General features: G+C 37.0%; 1 long non-coding RNA gene across 2 annotated transcripts in view; it reads right to left on the bottom strand.

The window, feature by feature from the left end:
- Positions 1 to 3,890: 3,890 nt before the first annotated feature.
- Positions 3,891 to 19,415, bottom strand: part of LOC137850877 (uncharacterized) — a 116,164-nt gene continuing 100,639 nt past the window's right edge. Inside the window, exons 10-12 of one of the 2 annotated variants that reach the window (XR_011092865.1) lie at positions 16,238 to 16,296; positions 7,966 to 8,022; positions 3,891 to 4,103 (exon numbers count right to left, since the gene is read on the bottom strand). This is a non-coding gene — a long non-coding RNA (uncharacterized lncRNA). The remainder of the gene's footprint in view (positions 4,104 to 7,965; positions 8,023 to 16,237; positions 16,297 to 19,415) is intronic. The other variant, XR_011092867.1, reaches the window with a different exon arrangement.

The following is a 19,415-nucleotide window of genomic DNA, read 5'->3' as shown; positions in this document are numbered from 1 at the left end:
AGAGCAGGAAGATTCCAGGTTTGGAGGCTATGCATATTGTGGCAGACACCCCTGAATTTACCCAGGTACAAGCAGATCAGGCATAGCAGCATGGACTCAATTCAGCACATGCTTTATCTGCTGATTTTTTTCCAGTTCCCAGCAAGTTCCACAAACTGTGCTGAGCTCCTTGCTGCTGAAGCTATATTGCTATTAGTCCCTCCATTAGATAACATAAAGCCTATCTCAGGTGCATATAAATTACACAGAAGCCCTGATGCTTTTTTTTTTTCCTCCCCACAGAATAAGCATTACTATATTTTATCACAACTATGTTTTTCTAAGGAAGATACAGAGATCTAGCTTCATAAACTTTTTTCTTTTCTTTTTTTCTTTTGCAGCTGTTTTGTATCATAATGAATTGCACTGTTGCACTCACTATGATAACATACTTCTGTCTATGTTAAGTGAGACTTTAAACAATGTGCAGGACAACTTTAAAAAATAAAACAAGCGATTAGTGTTTCTGCATTTTATTTTTACACATGGTTTCAGTACCTCAAGTACAGAAAAATATCCTATATCGGGTAGAAGGCAAATGCTGTCATGTGGACTTTTTTAACAGGGGATTTACCTTTTTTATTCCCATGAGGAAAAAATATATCATTGGTACTCTTGCTTCTCCTTGCTACCAAGAAGTTGTCCAGAAGTTTTGTGATATAAACACTATTCTCCAGAGGTTAACTTCAGCTTGGAGGAAGAAGTCTGGGAATATTTCAGTGTAACTAGACTCCTTTACATACCTAATTACTACTCATGGAACAGAAATAATCCTCTTGCACTTCACCAGGCATCTCTACCAAAAGACCTGGCTCAAGAAGGGTGAACTTTCCAATGCCCATATCGAACTGTGAAGATACAGTGAATACCTCTAAACAACCTTTCCTATCAAAGCCTCCACCACCACCAAATCACAGTATCTGAGTTCTCAGCACCAAGCAGATGGGGTTAGCATCAATACTTTAAAGCATGATGGCTTTTCCTTTTTCAGAACTTTTTCAAAACACAGTGATCTTCAGCCAAGTATTAAACCATTTGACTGTTGTAAATATGTGCATCTTGATGAAATCTTCTAACACCGAAGTTACTGAAAAACATTTTTAAGAGAAAACCTGGGTCTATGGGTAGGGTAAACTGCAACAAATTAAATGAAACTCATTATGCAGCACAAGCTAGATACCTACAGACTCAGGATGGAGTTTATAGATTTGCTTTAGGGAGCAGTTTTGTTTTTTAAACTCAGTAACATATCAGTAATCCTGTTTGTGGTAAGAGTCCACACATTGCTGCATCTGCACAGCTGCAAAGGTAATGAACCACAGCAAAGAAACAAGCCTCTGGGAAAAGAGGAAGATTGTACAGATGAAAACCGGCTCATCACGAGGCTATACCCTGGCATTTCTTCTTCCCATTTGCCTTTGAGACACCTTGTTAAAAATATGCATACAAAAGATTTATCTTCCTGCAATAAGCTAAAATAAAATGCCATTCCTTTTCCAGACATCAATGTATATTTACACTCATTACACATTAAACAGGCTCCCATCAGAGTTGGTAGAAAGTCTTCTTGTAATGCTAATGAGCTTTGTATCAAAACCAATAGAGGTTCCTGTCATCATTATCTGTTATAACCTTGTATTTAGAAAGCTACATTCATACATTTATAATACAAGTGTAATTACTTGTTGGACTTGCTTATGTTCACTTTAGAAAGTGATAAGAAATATGATTTGATTCATTTGCTTGGTATTTTATTTTACCTCTTCCTTATTTTTGCTCCTTTTTCTCCATTTTTCATTCATTTAATCAAATGCATATAATTAAGATTTATATAGAAATGCTAAGGATTTTGTATAGTACCATGTGTACCAGTGGCCCTGCAAGAAAAGGGTGTTGATTTCACTGTGTTGTTTTTACCCAATCTCTCAGGAATATATAGCAATTTCATTCATTGCTGCCTTTAGCTGAATAACCAGCTTGATAACAACAGTAGTTCTGCTGAAGAAAGAATGGGAGAATTAGCAATTCACCTGCACAGCTTCAGTGCAAATGTTGCTTCTCTGGGGAATCTTATATCCACGCCCTTAGCATAGCTAGACAGAAAAGCAAGCATCCAGCAGAACAAACTTTTGCAAAAGGTACTGGCTACCAAAACCAGAACTAACGTAACAAACGTTACGTTTGACTGTTTTTTTTTTTTTTCTTAAAGCCTGAATCAGAGATGAAAAGTTTGTTTTAATTAGCAATAGTTGGCATAACTAAGTAAAACCCCAATCTGAGACAGTTTTGCCTGCAGCAGTGGCCGTTACAGACATACTGCCTATACCTAGCTATTAGCCGAGTACCGCTAAGTACCAATCCTGTATAGTTTTGATAACTTTTAGTGTGTGAGAATTTTTTGTTGCATTTCCTACCCATTTTTCATCACCACCATTATTAACCAAAAAGCACCTGACTTCTGTTCATGTTCCACTTGAATAAGGAAGAATTGAAAGTACCAAATTCAGGATAACTGTAAAGAGCAGTCCAAGGGGCTCTTAAATTACAGTTTCCATCACCTGAATGTATAGGAAAAGGAAAGTAACCCCCAAAAATCTGAAGATTTATAGAAACAATAAACTGCCAGGTTTACAGAACTAGTTATACAGAACTAAAGTATTACATATAAATCCTAAGTGGGGAAGAAACTACAAATCTTATTTACACATTTTTTGACAAAGGGACTGTTCCATATAATCCTTAAGTCCTTGATACTACAGTCTTTTGATATATGTGTATTTATGTATTTTTTAATCTTATAGCATGAGTCTGTGTGTGAATGCTCATTTGTTTTAAATATATTAGAATGCCAACATGCAAAGATAATAACAGATGCCAACACTCAGGATCTTACATTAAATGAAATACATCACCACACCTCTCAGAAATTGTATTTTCACTTGATTTTCTGGGCTTAGATTTTTGTCATATATTTGAGTCTAGAAATATGAGATTGTAACTATAATATGAAAACAATGAAAACTGCTGAAACTTGAAAGCAGAATAGCATTAACTGTCAATAAGAACCCAAACCCAAGTGTTTGATTTTGCTCTTCTATAAAATTTTGGGTTCAGAAGTCAAGTTTCATACTTTTACTAGCACAATAACCATTAGGCGTTTAAAAGGATTCTGTAATGCACTTGTATATTTGTTTTGTGATTCCTCTCACCCACCTTCTGCTGTCAGCCAACAGGTACCTGTAACTGAAATTATACACAGCTACAGAATGCCTTTGTGTGCCTAAGCGTCAACTGCTGTGAGGGATTCACCTTGCTCTGCCTCCTGAAAGTTAAGGATCTGTTCAATGTATATTTACTACAAGTAGTACAGCTGTGTAGTAAGTATTCAGGAATGATCCCTAAGCCACTGTAAGCACGATCAAACTCAGTTTGCAACTATTATGTATTGAAGCTGCATTTAGACAAAGTCTGTTTCATTCCCTAAGGTTCACTATGGGTCTTACTTTTATTTTAGAAACAGCTCCACCCTCTCCCATGGTGGTGGGTCCCCCCCCGCCCCCCCCCCCCAAAAAAAAATCAAATAAAAAAAAAGAAAGAACACTGCCACATCAGATAAGGGATAATGAAAACTCTGTAACACGTTGCTAATGAATTAATTCACATAAAAATATTTCCTGATATTGAGTTAAAGTCAGTTTCACACAACTGGTATTTTGGTTAGTTCCTTTTACAAAAATTAAACCACTCTGATCTCTTCCTACCCACCCAATCCCCCAAGCCCTTCAGAAACTGTTTAAGATTACAGCACATCTAGTCTAAGAAATTAACATTATATTGAAACTCATATTTTAGGTAAAATCTAGAAACAAAGCTGAAATAACAGGCCAGCAGAGATGAAGCAACTATAATGAAAACACAAAACTGTAAAAATTGGAGTCTTTTCATCTTGATGAAGAAATGATGATTCTTTGATTTTTGTCACAGGCAAGGGAATAACAGGAGGCAAAGTACTTTGATACCAGCTAAATTTAGTGCCAGATTCAGAAGTCATGACGATAATATTGCTGCAATTGAAAAGATGAAAATTTCAGATTCATACACCACAACACTGATATTCAATATTACAGCTGACTTAACATTAAATATATTTTTATCCTCATCATACCTTATTATATCCTTGCCATAGTCACTCTCTTTTTAATTAAAAATGAGGCTCTTCACTACCACTTCTAAAAATTATCAGTGATTGAAAAACAGGCTTTGAAAATTGAATTTGCATGATAACAGTTAGCTGAATGTTTAAAAGGACTACCCTGGTAACTTCAACTATAAAGATATGACATTTTTAAGGGTTACTCTGCTAAAATCAAAAGATTAAATTGAAAAAAATAATAATGAAAGACTTAAGAACCATTTGTTAACATGGCTTGGGAAAAAAAATGCGTCAAGACAAAACTGCAGTACACCTGGAAATAAATACCAAAACCAAATATGATCAACAAGGGCCTAGGGCCTTCAGTTAGTGCAATGCCATGGCCACTATTTGGGAATCACCAGAAGAGTTAGCGTTAAGGTTAGGGTAGAGATAAAAGAAAGAGACTGAGGTGCAGCTGGATTGGAAAGGGGATACCAGAACTAAGTGGGGGCAGCTGCAAAGTGATATGGCCTAGAAAAATGTTTGCATCAGGATAATTCCTCATGCTTTTCAGGTTCAGAATGAAGATTAGCATTATGGTTATGATAGAGAAAAGACTAGACCTTCCATCTGCACTGGGGATGAAAGAGGTAGACAGAGCCAAGTGTGGGCAGCAAAGGTACCTAGCCCAGGAGAAGCTGTGTATCTCAGCAATATCTGAGTGAATTCAGGGATCACTAGAAAAAAAAATAGGGTAAGGAATTAAGGAGTTAAGGTTGGGCAGAGCTCCAACTGCAGTAGAGCTGAAAAAGGACTGCAAGTGTTCCTAAGGCAAGTGTTCCATGCAAAAAGATCTGGCCTGGAAGAAGTTTTTAATCAGGACAAAGCTTGGATGTATTACTTGATTTTCGTTGTTGCTGATGTTTAGGGTTCAGCACAAACACTGCGGTTACTGTTAATGAAGAAAAGAAAAAGCTTTGATCTCCAGGTGTAGTGGGGCTGGGAAGCAGCTGCCAAGGTAATAACCAGTCTGCAAAGGGACCCTGCATGGGAGTTTTGCATCAGTACCATGTCTCCAGGACCCTGCAGATTTTTTTAGGATTAGCTTTAGAATCCTAAAAGGATTCTGAAAAAGGATTCCACCTGTCTGTTAAGGAAAAGAGAAAGTCTAGACGTTTTTGTGTCAGTCAAGCCCCTGTTCTTTCTCTTACTATGTTTCATCAGCTTGAGCTCAGCTATGCTAGATGTATTCTCAGGACAGCCTGGTCATCACTCTCAGTGAACTTGACTTCTCCCTCCAACACTGTTTCATATCAATGTTCACCCGTGAACAACAAAAAAGCCACTGGCCATTTGACATAATATCCTTTCATCTATTTTGCATTTTTAGTTTTTTCATTCATTGGCTGTGGTCATTTTGTTCTATAAATTTTGTCCTAGGAAGGAAACAGAGCGGGGGTTAAGGAGCTCAATTTGTGCTTTGTGGTTAAATTCTCATTTTACTTACAGTGGCATCAGTCTGGTCTGTTAAGTGAAACAGTGAGGTTATACAATGAGTTATGGGTGAAAACTATCCTACGTCCCCTGAATCATAGAAAATGGCAGTGTTCGCAGCAGTTCTTAAATCAACTCTTCCCTTTCCCAGGAAGCATCTTAATTTTTACCACTATCACACTACCTATTAATTGGTTCAGTATCATTAAGAAACAGTGCTATTGGAAGATCTCCAGGCATTATTAATCTAAGAGCAATCACGCTTGTTACAGCCTGCCTCTTCCTGACTCCATGGTTCCCTTTGTGCCTGTTGTAGGGGTTCATCTTACCCTGAGCTGGATGTTACACAAGCACTTCCTTCATGGTAACCATGGGAACTGAACTGAGAATGTGATCTGCAAAGTGAATGCTTGGCCAATGTTTTTAACTTACAGTAATGTTTTAAGGACCCAGACATACCAATATAAAAATTTTTAGAGATTAGAGCTTTTCCTACCCAAAAAATACAATGAAGATCAGTTGTTGAAAAACATTAATTCTGCATTTCAAGCAGAGACATTAATTCTGCATTTCAAGCAGAGATTCATAGTTCTGTGTAGAAAACTATCCTTTCCAGTGAATAACTGCAGTAATAAGAAAATAAAACCATCTATCAAACACATGCATTCTTAGTCATCCCATGACCAATTTAAGCAATGCACCCATAAATCTGGAAGTCTTGAGTTCTCTTTCTGTGTAACCCACAGGCAGTTAACCTTGTTCCAGTCAGTCCAACCACCTATGCCTCAGTCTATCTCTGTGTATTAAGTACCTAAACACTTGCTTCTTGAGTAATTTCTTACATTCAAGTTCATTAGACAAATTTCTCAGACAGCAGTAGTACAGAAAATCTTAACCTTAAAAGTTAGGACAGTTTGTAGGGAGATGGCACAGCCACCACAATTGATCATAAGAAAACCATAACCTACAAAGCCTACTGAGCAGACATAACCGAACCACATTATCTACAAAAAACATTGTCTCATCTGAGATTTCTTCTATATTCTTTGTTTTGTTTGAAACATAAACATTTCAAATACAATGTATATATTGATAAATATAATATATATATATATAATAAATGTGTATAATATACATATTGATAAATACATCTAGAACTGAAAAAGGGAGAGAGAGAGAGATAGAGGGATAAGGAGAAAATTTTCAAAAAGTTTCATCATATAGGTTCTTTTTTTTTTTTTTTTTTTTTTTGGAGAACGATATAAGATTAATGACTAGGCTGCAATTTAGTTGCTGACCCATCCTTAATACAATGATGTAACCTTCTTTCTGTTTGTATGGAATGGAATGGAATAGTTCAGTTGGAAGGGACCTACAAAGATCATTGAGGCCAACTGCCTGACCAAAATCAAAAGTTAAAGCACATTGCTGAGATCATTATCCAAATGCCTCTAGACAGGCATGTGGCACCAACCACCTGTTCCAATGTTTGACTGCCTTCACTGTAAATAGTTGTTTGCTGATGACCAGCCTGAACATCCCTGGCACAGCTTTATGCTGTTCCATCACATTCTAAATCTTAGCCTCGACCCTCTGTCCATCCTCCCTTTCCTCACTACTCAACAACTACTCTCAGATCTGCACAGAACAACACAGTATGTACTCCCAGTGGTGCCAATACTGTCTGAAGAGGCAGTCTAAAGCTCAGACAGACAGAAATATGCCTTGTTAATAGCAGACCAAATTCACATAAATTCATATTTTAACTTCCATAGTTTTTTGCTAATAGAAATATAACAACTTATCTGAGTGCTCTGCTTTCCCATGTTCGAGACCCTACCCCCAGAGTTCCAACTTTCCTTGCCATACAAATTTCTACTGTTTTCATCTTTGACCCTTTCAGATGTCCTTTATCCATTATTTGTAACAGTAATCCCAGATTCCTTTTTCCTCAGACAGTACTGCATACAAGTCTGACAGGATATTCAAAGCATCTGCTAAATAAAATTAAATAAAATGATACTTCCCAGACTCAGATCCCACAGACAAAATACCTTCACCCCCACACCTCTGCCTACATTAAAAAGAGACATATTAAGGAACATGCTATTAGACACATGTTATGGGATCATGTACCACAGCCCCCCCAACAAGGTCCTAATCTTTGGCTAGATACGTGAACCAACATAAAGACAATCATGTTATATGCCTTGGCTTTTTCTCCAAAAGATAACCAAGCAGGAAAGAAGCCATACTGCTTTTTCACAATTATTCCAGTCTAAGTGACGGGTTTGTACCTGTTTGTAGGCAGAGCTGGCCAGGGTTAGCTTCTCAGGAAGCAATGCTGACACGTCCTGTAATGACAGAGTATCAAGGTCAATAAAGGTATTTAATTTCTTTATTTAACATGTTCCCTTCCCCACACAGAGCTATATTCCTCCACCAATATTGTTACCAACCTTGTCTCCTAGTCAGACATCCTTTGCTTTTGTATTTTTTTTTTTATTCATTCAAACATGATCAATTTTATTATTTTTTTTTTTTCAGGATAGGAGTTCTCTTTGCTACATATCCTATATTCAGCATCTGGATACTCAAAGACGGGCTCTGAAAAACTCTGAGTCCAAAGCAGCTCATGCAAATGACAGATCACTTTTCTATGAATTGCATAAGTCTCTACAGAAAATACAGCCAGTTCACTTAGATATTTTTCCATATCTACCTATAAAAAAAAATAGATATTTGACTGCAACAAATCTTGTGTCTTCTGTGTGCTTTTCTTTCTCTGTCAACAACTTACTTATACTCCACACATTTCTTCTGTTGACAATTCACCTCCAAGCAACATTTAACACAACCCATGAGAACAGTTTACAACCAAACACAAGGTCAGCAACAAAAGCTCTGATTGTAAAGCAGCACTTTTAGGGAATAACATTTATCCCATTTGTCTTTTGTTTATTACCATCATTTAAGCCATTTTCTTTTCCGAGGTGTTCTCCAAAGGAACCATTTTCCTCCGCATAGTATTATTCAACGTCTGCTGCTCTCATCATATCTGTGCATTCTCTTCTGTGTGTTAGTCACCTCTTATTATGAGCAGTTTCAAGTAACCCCCCTGTGAAAAGTAGTTTTCTTACATACTTGCTTTAGATTTATTAGCTTAGCATGAATGTCACATGAATGTAAAAATAATGTAAATGCAATAAAAACAGCCTATCGTTCAATCTGCAATAAAATATTGATTTCAAATTATAAATATATTTATTTTATTTACTGTCATTTACTATATGTTTACTATAGCATTCAAACTGCATTCTAAGATCCCTCAATTATTATGAATTCACATAATGGTACATGTAGATATTCAATCCCACGTAGTACCATATGGAAACTTTAAACATCAGAGTATACATGCTTAGTCACACAAAATGCATCACAGCAACACATACACTGCCATTTTGTTGGCTTGATTTAATGAATATTGTGCTACCATGAGTAGAACTTCTAGTTAGGAGGGTAGCTTACTCAAAATCACATAACTTTTTTTTTTTGATAATGTAAAAAAAAATAAAATAATAATCCACCGGTATGTTAGAGAGGAGAGGGACGACTCCCCACACACCAGCCCCCACCAGACATCTAAGAAGTCCTATAATTGTCACACACACATACACAATAAATAAACAAATAAATAATCCAAATCTCTTTCCTTACTTGAATATTACTCTAAAACATAACCCAGTCTCATCTTCAAAAACAATTTACACTAAATACTCATGATCATGTCTCTTTCCATTTATTTTCATAATAGCCTATACAAACAACTATACACATAACTAAAGAATCACAGAATGGTTTGGTTGGAAGGAACTTTAAAGATCATCTAGCCATGGGCAGGGACACCTCCCACTAGACCAGGTTGCTCAAAGCCCCATCCGGAGTGGCCTTGAGCACCTCCAGGGATGGGGCATCCACAGCTTCTCCGGGTCAACCTGTGCCAGTGCCTCACCATTCACTGAGTAAAGAGCTTCTTCCTAATATCTAATGTAAACCTACCCTCTTTTAGTTTAAAACCATTACTCCTTGTCCTATTCCTACACTCCCTGACAAAGAGTCCCTCCCCAGCTTTCTTGTAGGCCTCCTTCAGGTACTGGATGGCCGCTGTAAGATTTCCCCAGATCCTTCTCCAGTCTGAACAACCCCAATTCTCTCAGCCATTTTTCATAGTAGAGGTGCTCCAGCCCCTTGATCATCTTCATGGTGCTTTTCTACACTCGTTCTAATACTTCTGTGTCCTTGTGCTGGGGGCTCCAGAGCTGAACGCAGTACTCCAGGTAGGGTCTCACAAGAGCAGAGCAGAGGAGGCAAATCACCTCCCTTGACCTGCTGGCCACAGTTTTTTTGATGCAGCCCAGGATACAATTGGCTTTCTGGGCTGCAAGTGCACATTGCCAGCTCATGTTGATCTTCTCATTCACCAACACCCCCTCCCAAAGTCCTCCTCAGGGCTGCTCTCAGTCCGTTCTCTGCCCAGCCTGTGAGTGTGCCTGGCATTGCCCCGACGCAGATGGAGGACTTTGCTCTTGGCCTTGTTGAACTTCATGAGGTTCACATGGGCCCACCTCTCAAGCTGTCAAGGTCCCTCTGAATGGCATCCCTTCCCTCCAGTGAGTAAATAATACATGCAAAGCACACATTTGCACTGAAATATTCTAAAGCTGTGTGAAAAATGGTCAATATTTACTGATGAATTATGTATTTAAAATCGATGCAAGACTTTAATTGTTTCACAGGCTTCAAATTCCTTTCACTGAAGACAGGTGTGTGATGATCAATATGCTTACTTACCTCAGACTTTGCATTTTAAACCTGATTTAGCTGAAAGACTTGTAGAAGTTCATTTTAGTAATCTAGCTTTCAGTTGCTTTCATAACTAATATGCAAGTTGTAGATTTTGAAAGACTTCCATTACTACAGTTAACAAAATCACTCATTACTCAAACCCCAATTTATTTTCAGTTTCTGGTATTTAAAATGTCCCCTCAAAGTAGGGGAGCTCTTTTAAAATCCAGCATGTATACCAATATCAATGAAATGTCAGGTATAATTGTTCCAAATTGTATTAAATATCATACTTTTTATTTTTCTTAACGCTATGCAGCACTGACAACACAGAGAACTGAAGCTGAATTTCTATATTTAATACACAATTCAGACAGTGGTCCAGTGTCAAAATATACCTGCTTACAAAGCTATAAAGACACACAGTAAAAGAAGTATCATAAATTAATCCACCTAAAATTTTGTAGTTTCTGCAAGGCTAGTACAAGTTATGTTGGGTTTTTTGTTTGTTTGTTTTTTTAAGATGGGTAGTGTAGCAGAAGACCAGCATTTGAACGCATGAGCTAAGTCTGAAATGGAAGCAGTGAAGTCAAAAAACAAATATGAACTGACCATTCTTCTTAATTTCACCTGAGTCATAGTTAAACCACCTTAGAGAAAAGCAAGTTGGTCACGGTGAATAAGAGGAATGCCAACAGAGAGAGATCATGGTTGGTTAATTTCTAAAAGACACCACAGGACACACAAAAGATGATAGGTGAAGACAATTACACTGTGTCACAAGAACGTAGTGTCCATCAGAATCAGGAATTTCAGGTCCTATGCTTGTTTTTGCATGGCATTCAGCCTTTGAGGATCAAGACCAAGAGACCATTTGCTCTGTGAAAGATTCGCCCTCTAGTAACTGCTCTTGATCTTTTCTGTTTATGTGTTTGTGAAAAAGTATTTGAAAATGTAAGCAATATTCCACAGTACGGAGTTGCTTTAAATTTCCTTTTAAGAACCAAGACCTTACCGAGATAATCAAAACCAGCTAAACAATGATTACAGAAGAGAAAAGAGATTACGGTCTATTAGTACTGCTATTTTTCAGGTACACAGCTAGAGAGTTTTGTAGTATGTTGCATATGTCCTTTGCTACTTACTAACAACAAAATTAGCCAGAACAACCTGCAAATCAACAGGAATTGTCCCCGTGACTTCCAGCAGGACAGACAGACTCTTTCCCCTAACCCAAAAACAAATTAGAGGAAAAGGGAATTTGGATTCCACAGGCAGCTTCACAAAATAAATGGTCAGAAGGAAAAAGGCTAAGCCTTGATTACAAGAAAGGCAGGGGAGGAAAAAAAAAAAAAAAAAAAAAAAGAAAAAGCTTTCCCAACTCAATGCTGCATTCACCTTCCTCTCAAGGGGATTTGTACCCCAATTAGATTAAAACCTTGGCAGCAAGCCTTGTATCAAACATCCCAGCAGTTAAACTTGATAAAAGTTCCTGGTGTCAGACCCATATCTAAAAAGAATAAATCTGGCCCAAGCTGCATGTTTAGCTTGGGTACTGCAAAATATTTTTAATTTCCATGTAATAGATATCTCTTTGCTCTATCCCTTCTTGCACTGACCAGCAAGTTCCATAGCAAGGAAATATCTGTTTCCAGTATGGATTGGAATTACACCATATTCCTGTAACATGCCAGATGTGTTAAGTACTATATCACCAAAAGACAAACAAACAAACAAAAAACAAACAGTAATTCTAAAGGAAATATCACTGGTCAGCACAGGGCTTCATTTATTAAGTTTTTGAGTTTTTCACTGTTTACAAAACAGAAGCAGGGCTTTTCGTTTTCCAAAGAAGAAAATAGATTTGTGTGAAAATTAAACTGCCATCTTTTAGCAGATGCCATGTTAGTTTGATATACCCTGGTCATAAAGACAACAAAATAAATGACTGCATATAAACAGTCCTCAAACTGCTAAAAGTCTGCAGAAAAATGTGCGCACACCAAATGATTCAGCACATTTGTTGCCAGCTTTTTAAATAGCTTTACATAACTTAATGAAATTTAAATACAGTGAAAGGATAAGCTTTGATGCCTAAATGCCGATTTCAATATTTTCTTTCTCATGAAGCGAGGAAAAAAAAAAAAAAAAAAAGAGCAGCTTTGATTAGCTTTGTTCTGATCAGATTTAGAAATTAGACAAACTGATGTCCCAGAATGCATCCACTTCATTTTGTGTAGAAAGAATTCCTGAGAGAACTTGCGACTTCAGTATTTCCTTTAATGGAATATAATAAGTAATAATAAATAATGAAGACTGAGTGGGAGGACACCTTACACCAAAATAATTTGCTAAAGATTACCATAGCTGAAATGTTTAGGGTTTTAGAACTTTCTCACATCCTACATCATCTTTTTTTTCCACATTTAAGCGAGTCAAGTAATGCAGATCTCATATCAAATGGTGCCAAACAAATTTGGTTCTTTTTAAAAACACTATTTGCATAAGCCCATTTATGTACTTGAGTTTCTTTCCCTGAGGAGCTCTCCAGCTCCATGCTGTGATGCCTTTTTAAGGGGAAACTTGAACGTTAGGCAGACCTGAGGCAGGAAAACACATTTTTACGTCCAATTTAAAACTCTAAATAGCACAAAGCTACAATTCTGATGAAAGTACTTAAAATTGGCAAATGACTCCATGTTTGCTCCTATTTTAGGAAAAGAAGCAATGGCTCTGCCCATCTCAGTACAAGCAAAAGACATTAACAACTTCAAAAATTTTCTAAGTAAAATCTGTCTCCAGCTTGATGTTGCATGTTCCTGGTGATGTTTCCACAGTACGTTCCCTATTCAGATGTACCAGCAACACATTTTGTAGTCTGCCTCTTTAGTGTCCTTCCTCAGAACAGGCTCAAACTGTTATCAGTGCTAACACAACTGTAGCTGCTACTGAAGTGGCTAGGGAATGCACAGATGCAGAGTATAGCATGCCCAGGCTTCAGCACTATTGAAACAATTCAATTCACTTTAAGTGCGTTTGAATCATCAGTACCAATTTTAGCTAATGAATTTAGGTATTTCCTTTCTTAAGCTCTTCAGGGCACCTCATGCATCTGTTCCCATTTTAGCTGCTGAGCTCTTCGGGGATATGGATTGACTACATAGTGCTTTTTGTACAGTTCTTACAGTGATTTTAATATTTTTCTGTACAGGGTCGGTAGTTAACAGGAGTGATCATACAAGCCTTGATCCAGAAAATCACCTAATCATGTCTGTAACTCCAATTTCTTGAGCTGACCATTTAATCTGACAAGACGAGGCACATGCTTGAAGTTAAAGACATGTCCCAGTGCTCTGCTATTTATCAGTGAGAATGTTTAGCACTATGCAAGGAGAAACAACTTGGTAAAAACGTTATCCTTGCTTTGAGTGAAAAAAACGATGTTCTCATAATTAAACATTGGAGAATGCATGATTCCACTTACATTAACATTTCCCCTGAAGATATGCTTCAGGACAGGTCTTATTCTCAACTACACTATGAAAAAAATCAAGGCACGGGTTTCTTCAGACAGCTACCCATAGTCACTTCTTTTTATACAAAGTACATAGGACCCAGCAGATTCACTTCAATCAAATGTTCTCTTTTAACCTGAAATCCACTAATGTCATGCTTCTGCCTCTCACTTTCAGCAGCAATTTTGTTCCACATCTCATTATGCTAATAAAAGGGAAAACTTGATTAATCAGAAGGTGTGAGAAGAATTTAGACTTACCAAAAAATCACCTCAGCTCTAAGAAAATTGGTACTACAATGAAAACGCTTGAAAAACTCTACCAGAGGGTTAACAAAACAGCACCAGATACAAAACTAGACTTTGATATCAGAAGGAAAATGCCTATAGCTTACAAAGCCTCTAACCTTTAAATCATATTTCTCTGGTTGCTACACTGTTTACCCCAAACTCTTCTTGTGAAAAAGCTACTCATATGGAAGATTTATGCAAGGAACATTATGTAAACAGCCAAAAAATTATTTTCAGAAACAATTGGTATTTATTAGTAAGGCACATTTATGTAATTCTCAAAATTAGACACAGATACACTGCACATGCAGTTCAAAAAAGATGTCAGATAGATACTATGGGCTAGAATGGAACATAAGAAAATCCAGTAAAGAATCAAGAAAGTGATAATGGAATTCCCGAGGAAATGATAGACAGCTTGTCCAACTATGACAAGTGCCAAATATCACAATTTCACAGACAACTAGTAACCAGCTTGGTAACTGTTGTATATTCAGATAAATAGGTAATTTTGAAATATCTGCAAACAACCTGACACATCTGGTAATGCTTTTGGTTTTGTGTTTTGTTTTGTGTTTGTATTTTTTTTTTTTTTGCCCATCTCCTGCCTTTTTCATCATAGTTATGCATGATGGATTCTGGCTAATAAAGGCAATAATACTTTAATAATCTTATTACTGAAAAAAAAAAATAAATGCAGTTTTAAACTAGACAGTGCCAACTCAACAAGACAAAAAGTGTGTGCCAACTCAACAAGACAAAAAGTGTAATGTCTGTATGCTTTTTAGGAACAGCCAATTCCGATTTCCAGCCACTATCTTAACAGAGTAATAAAAAGTGTAAGTGGCAGTATAAGGTTCCTTCTGTATAATTATACAGGTGTGTCACAATCCTGTTTTTTAAATAGTCACCTCTTACAATGAGCAGATCACTCTTTTCTCTGCACTGTTCACTGTGTGGTCACTGTACTGACCATGTTGATAAAAACAGAAACATACAGACTGAGACCATCAGGTAGATTCACATAGGTCACTGCGAAGAGATTTGGTCAACTTCAGCTAAAGAATAACCTGTCTAATAAATTTATATTTCCATCCTTATCCTATCAATAGGATACTTCTGTGGAAGATATTTGGCTAGACTTTGCTTATTCAGTTTGTGTAAATAGATTTAGATGGAGAGGAACATGCCAGGATGAGAGCTCAAAGAAACTAGTATAATTTTAAAAGTGAAGCTGGTTATACCCTTTTGTAGTTGTTTTCACAGTTACCAGCTTTAGAGAAAACACAAGAAAGCAGAACACAGAGCAGTTCAGTACAGAGCTCCAAGAGTTGTATCCAGTCACTGGTGGCTCTGGGAACAAGAGGCCAGCAGCAGCCTCTACCTTGCGCTGCCCACAACACATGGACCCAGAACTCAGGGAGGAGGAGGAAGATATCAAGTGCAGCAGCCAACCTCCAGCTAAAGTAAAATTAAGAGATTAAAACTAGATAACCATTTGACTCCTCACACCTAGATGCAGCCTCGAAAATTCACCAGTTTTCACTAACTGTAGGGGCTGTTAGTTCACTGGAAGTCTTTTTTTTTTTTTTTTTTTTTAGGATTTAAAGTTGCTCAGGGTGATTTAAGATTATTATTGTTGTTTTCTCTTTTCCCCTGACTGAAAACTTCACCATTTTGTGAGACAGTATACATTCAGGGAAATTACAAAAAACCTATTTTGCTTGCTTTTGGGTTTTCTATCCAAAGTATATAACACCCCATGAAAAGAGGTTATCACTTTGTCTCCCTAACATACGGCTTTTAAAGTGATTACAGACAGAAATTGTCTATGAAAAAATGTAGACAATTGTATACTTTGAAGTAAAGATAGCATATACTTTTAAGTTATTGTACTTTAAAAGCATCACTCTAATTACCTGTTTTGGGGGAGTTGTACCAGTGCCAGCTGGAAAAAGCACTCTTATCGAGCCATCAGCTACAATGAAGGAAAACAAAGTACAAGAATTATTGAGCTTTTGGAGTTTGGAATGATTGAGACCTAGTTAAAAGAAACATATGCTTCTTTGATTACATAGCAGCATCTACTCTAGAAGTAAAAACAGCAGTACAGAATATGTTAATTGTATAACAATACTTAAATAAAGATACAAGATACTTAGTAACATAATATTAAACATTATGGAACAGTGAAATTGTGTGAATAAAATTCACACTTAAACCACTTCAATTTCTAGTCCAATGAGTGAATACTGTGTACTCCAAATAAGAATTTACTGAATATAATACAAGCCTTCAAACAATACGCTGACAAATTAAATACGTCTCTGCATCCTACTTGGTTTGGAGGGTTTTTGCTGTCATACAACAATACCCTGTGCCTTCTAGAATTGTGCATATTGAACTCAATTTGCAAATTCAAGTCACACTATAGCTAAGAAAGTAAGGACTTTAGTATATAAGCAGCAACAAACTCCCATGCAGCAAATTACACAAAAATTTGAAGTGGGTTTTAGATTACATATTAACATTAGTAACTTTAGTAAGAGTATACATCCAAGTGAACAATCCACAAAATCTTGCTTAATTTCTTAGCCAGTTCAGGTAAAGGGTGTCTGTGATCGCATTTAACCCATGCAAGGAGCACATGGACACCCAGAACACCACTGCACTGGTATATTCTACTTGCAGAATACCAAAACACAGGTTCAGGTCTTGAAAGCAGCATAGCTTCAGCTGGGCTATAAAATTTCTGACAAGTACTAATACACCAGTACAGATACAAGTCAGACATGCTCCACTTGGATCAGTCAGAAAGGTTAGTTAGAAATCTACAGTACTGCTACCGAACTGCCATCACACCAAGGACACTGTAGAGTTCACAAAGTATCTAAGGTCCCTTAATTAATTTGCATCTATTGTCAGCCTTTTAAAGAACCAGCATGTTCAAACAAATGTTTCCTACATCCCATGTGCCCTAGCAATAAAGCAATTAAATGCTATGAGAATATCTCCAACTTTAGTTTTCCTGTGCCTTTGAGTTTTGCAGTAAACTCAAAACTATGTTAAAACAATAAAACAAAACAAACAAACAAAGGGATACAACACTCAAGCCTGCTGTTGTGCTTGCTATGTTGTGGGAATACATCTCATTTCTCATCTCAACTCGCATTAACTGGGGAAGGCCCAAGCTCCCCACTTCAGTTAAGGCTGCCTTGAGCATTCCTCCATGCAACAGGCAGGGTTTTACAAATCCTATTTCTACATCCATTTTGTACAACAGACAAGTTATATCCTAGAAATTCTGTATCGTGAGCATGAAGATGCATTACAGCTGAAATCCTACTGTAAGTTGCTAGCCTTTCTTTCATGAGGTGGGCAAGTCAGGTATGGCAACACACAGATGACAGCTGCATCATCACTGATACCAGACCTTTACACTGCCAGACCAGCCAAAAGTATCAATCCAATCTGGGTTTGGCAAAAACATAAAAAATTGCCTTCATGGTAAGGCTGCTATACCCCATGATTTTAATTCACTGAAGTTTCATGCTTTCTTTTCTTATTTACAGAAAAAATGAGGATACCTGACACATTGTAAAGACAGAATGGCATGGCAAAAATGATAGCAGATCCTTCTGTACCTAGTTAGCTCATGTAAGTATTTTTCACATATGTGAACCAGCACACTAAACTCAACAGCTTTTCAGCACTTTGCCTCATACGGTCATGGTTTTTCTGATGTGATTGATCAGAGAAGCCTTTAAGCCCAATGCACTTCATGGTCAGGCCACAGCTTCACCGTCACCATTTTAACTCCTTGGATCCAGGCCTAATTGGCTGAACAAGCATTAATAAACAAAGAATCTTGTAATTGCAAGAGGTATAAGGTTTTGCTATGCCTAACTTAGAAAACCTGCTCTCCTAGCAGATCCTCAAAGCTCCTTTTATTATCATTACATACATGCAGGGTAATTTTTATAATTCTGCTAATTAGTCAGTATGGATAAAACTGTGGCCAACCTCCAGTTTCCCAGCATTTTTCCTATTATAAGCTCTTAGAAACTCCAGAAAAAAAGACTCAACAACTCTTAGTAAATTTCGTTCCTATTTGGACTTGATCCAAGACATCCTACACAATTCCATTAAAGCGCAGCAAACAAGACTAGGCATTAATGCATATCTGAAGAAGGCTTTATGCTGTCAACATGAATCAGATTCAGACTGGCTCCATTCCAGAATTATGCTTTTAAAAGCTTATTTAGTAACAAATTACACAGAAGATAAACAAGCAATTAACCAATCTCCCAAGAAGCTAACAATCAAAATACTCTGTGCTGAAGTATTAAACATATCAGGTTGTTGCCCTCATCTATCATTTGGTTTGGCAGTATCTATGCTACTATGCTATGTGACTTTCAGCCACAGCAAGGTCATAGTTAATTGACATAAGTGCATTCCACCATTTCGTAATTATAAATTCCATGTTTTAACTACACAGCAATATGCTGAAAGTTAGATGGAATACAGATCAAGGAATGAAAATGTACAGACTCCAGATGTATGTTGTGATTTCCACAGTACTCAGTAAGTGGATTTACAGCTGTGTGATATGAATGACTTCCAGTAACACTACCTACATCTGTCCCTTCATAGTGATGCTAGTTCTCATTATTTCAAAATTTATATGGGGACAAATCCTAATCATTTTATTCACACAGTTCGTTAAAATCAAAGAGACAATGAAACTCTGAGTTCAGTTACATCTCTGCACATTGTATTGAGTTATATCCTGTACGTTTTCATTAGATCAGACAGATAGCTTGGAGCTTAGTTTCTTTTTTCTGCTGAAATTTAGGAATGAAACAGATAGAGTTTAAGACAATCACTTCTGAGTATGCCCCAGAACAGGGCTATAAATCCAAGGTCATTCAGAAAATCTGAAGCAACTACTCAAAGTTCTTACTTTGTATGCTTCTAAGGTTAGCAAAGATCCAATTAGGAAAGGTAATTATAGACAAGAGTCAGAATAAGCGGCATAATTCTGGATTTATGTCTCTGCAAGCTCACATAAGAAAGATTTCAGTACGCTGGAAT

The sequence above is a fragment of the Anas acuta genome, chromosome 2, assembly GCF_963932015.1.
Source record: "Anas acuta chromosome 2, bAnaAcu1.1, whole genome shotgun sequence".
In the NCBI taxonomy this organism is placed as follows: Eukaryota; Metazoa; Chordata; class Aves; order Anseriformes; family Anatidae; genus Anas; species Anas acuta.
The sequence above is the reverse complement of the archived record's forward strand: the minus strand, read 5'-3'. Positions and strand labels throughout refer to the sequence as shown.